This window comes from Penaeus vannamei, chromosome 4, assembly GCF_042767895.1.
Source record: "Penaeus vannamei isolate JL-2024 chromosome 4, ASM4276789v1, whole genome shotgun sequence".
Taxonomy (NCBI): Eukaryota; Metazoa; Arthropoda; class Malacostraca; order Decapoda; family Penaeidae; genus Penaeus; species Penaeus vannamei.
In genome coordinates, this window is record NC_091552.1 from 367,755 (window position 1) to 371,119 (window position 3,365).

A 3,365-nucleotide genomic window follows, 5' to 3' on the forward strand; every position below is an offset into this window, starting at 1 on the left:
ACGCTCGCACGCACGTACATACACACACACACACACACACACACACACACACACACACACACACACACACACATACTCACTCACAGAGAAATTATGATATAGCACGCCTATCAATTCCCGAAAGCAGAGGCAAAAGCATGTCGCCGGCGAGGGCGGCCGCCGGACACACGTGGTGCAGGTCAGGTCAGGCGCTTCCCTTCCCGTCCTCCGCCGCCGCCGCCGCGCTCCTCAGGTCAGCCCCACGTGCGTCCGTAGATACAGGGCCACGTGGACGCTGTCTTTGTTTAAATGCGATTAAATATTGTTTTTGAACCCTCGGTTAAGCGCTGAAAATAGGAATAAGTTCTTATGGTTTATTGCTAACGTGTGATGCTGCATGGACATGGCAATGCTGCATTCCTGCCATGCGCTGACGCCTTGCCACGAGGTCTGTCTTTGCCATAGTCCTTTCCCTGCATGCATGTTGTCTGTTTTACACAATGGTCATGTCCTGTCATGTGGTTGCCACGTGAATCTCGTCTTTCCGTGTGTCTCCTTACGATGCAGCTCTGATTTCACACGCCGCTCTCATCACACAGCATTGACTTCCCTCTCCGGCGAAGCGAGGTCTGCTTTGCCGTGTGGACAGAAATGGTCGCTGATTCTACGATTAGATTTAGACTTGTAAATCATTGTTAGTATGTGAATGGTGTGAATTTATGGTGAAAATGAAACAGATGGATATTAGATTACAAAATGTTTTAACATTTCACAGCAATTTTAATCATTTGAATGCGTTTCACTGTGCATTGTTGCAATTTATCCGCAATCTTAGTTTTAAGATTGATTTCAACACCATTTTTTACAAAGTTATAATGTGATCTTGTAATATTCTGATAATCAACTTCGAAAATCAGCGCTTTGAAAATGCCACGTGGTTGCGAAGTCCTGTCCACCTGTACGACCTTAGCGAGCCGAGGGGCCACTTCCCTTGTTACCATGCAAATACCATGACATACAGTGTATATTTCACTTATAACCTTCGTATATTTTGCAGCATAGAAGTAACTTGAAATGTTTATTCAATCCCAGTCCCGGATGTGTATCATGAAGGTTTCTTTCGCGTCGGGAAGGAGGTCCACGTGTGGCTCTGTCGCATTTAGGACTCGCAATTTGTCGCCTGCACAGTCGCCAATAGTTCACAAAATGCGCCCCGGCCAGCGTGACGGTCGCTTCGTTTTATTTTGTATCAACTTCGTATTCGGTCAAGCGTTCTTCTATATTTCTATCGGTAAACAGGTGATCTCTGCACTCATGTCCACCAATCTCGAAATGTATAAATCAAACATTACTTTTTTTCTTATCCATTCATGAATACCATGAAAAATAAACACAAAAATATTTTTTGTGGTTACGCAGGACTGACCTTGGACGCAGCCTTGCGAGAAGGTCGCTTACTCTGCCACCTTTAAAATGAATATTATCGAGTTGATAAAACGACGCCATGGCTGACGTTTTATTTTTTCTTCTTGTTGACGAAGTAGTCGAGCCAGACGCTGTAAACATCACTGATACACTGATGGTGCAAAACTGGAAAACGCTTGACATGCAATTTGCTTTGATCACCTACAGAATGACTTGAGGGGGAGACGCTTCGGTAACATGACAGACTGGTTTCAGATATTGCGTCTAGGCAATGTACTGATGAAAAACAATTTCGTCTTGCTTTTATTATCAGAGGCTAATGGTTACGAAGTCTGGGTTCACTTGCATTAAGGTGTTACGTGTTTTTATGTCCAACGATCTCTGTCTGTCTGTCTCTTTCTCTCTCTCTCTCTCTGTTTTTCTCTGTTTCTCTCTTTCTCTGCCTTTTTCTCTGCTTCTCTCTTTCTTTCTGTTGTTTTTGTTCTCTCTCTCTCTCTCTCTCTCTCTCTCTCTCTCTATATATATATATATATATATATATACATATATATATGTATATATATATACATATATATATGTATATATATATATGTATATATATATATATATATATATGTCTGTTTTTTGTTTTTTTTCTCTCTCTCTCTCTCTCTCTCCTTCTCTCTCTCTCTCTCTCTCTCCTTCTCTCTCTCTCTCTCTCTCTCCCTTTCTCTCTTTCTCTCTCTCTCCCTTTCTCTCTTTCTCTCTCTCTCCCTTTCTCTCTTTCTCTCTCTCCCTTTCTCTTTCTCTCTATCTCCCTTTCTCTTTCTCTCTCTCTCTCCCTTTCTCTCTTTCTCTCTCTCCCTTTCTCTCTTTCTCTCTATCTCCCCCTTTCTCTCTTTCTTTCTCTCTCCCCCTTTCTCTCTTTCCCCCTCTCCCTCCCGAGTTTCATAATACGTGGCGAGAGAAGCCGCTCTACAGGTGGGACTCGTAACAGAAAGGGACAATATCATGAGGCTCGTTGCTAAGGCAGATAACAGGCAAGCCATTGACGTCATAAAGGAACGAAGATGAAAAAGAAAAAAAAACATACAGGGAGCAAGAGAGAGCTGGGACGATGAGAGTGGAAGGGGCAGAGGAAAACTAAGGATCGAATGTTGATTGGGAGGCATAGGAGATAATACGGGATAAAAGAGGAGGTAGTAAGAAAACGTGAAGATATAAAGGGAGAGAAGGGAGAAATCCATGCCGTTTCCACCTCATAATGCAGGATCTTGGTATCGCATAAATAACCAAAAGCACCTGTGCCCCTCATATTTCTTAGTATATTTGACAGATGGCTAAAATACGCTGTGTTTAATATTTCAACACGCCGCAAATGTATATTCAAAATGTGGAATTTTATTGAGCAACAAGCTAATTAACCTCAAAAGACCCTTTTCCGCCAAACAACGCAGTGACGCCATAGAACAACTCAGACACACCAATATATAACATTATGCATTTCCATATCTTCGAATGCAGAGTCGGACAATCAGCTGCACCATCTTGGCCCAGGGCGTCTGGCCGGGAAAGTACGGCGAAGCACATGTCAGTATCAAGACGTATCTGCCACGCGGTGCCCCACGCGGAGGGCGGAGGGGGGGGGGGAGGGGCCGCGCCGCAAATGGCTAACCTCACTTTCTTTCCTCTGCCTGCCACCTCCTCTAACCTCACTCACCACGTCCGCCATTTACCGTACCCGACCGGGGCGGAAATGCGCCTGGGAATGCTTGCTCGCTTTTCCCTCTGCTTCTTCCTCTTATGGACCAGTTAGGGAAATGTCTGCGGCTCTGAGAAAGACGCGAGACGTTTCCAAGCAATGCACTTCAAATTATAATTAAAAATTATAAGCACTTACATACACACTCACGTACACGCGGGCACCCAAGCACACACACATATATACATAATTTTTATAATATAATATAATATATATATAT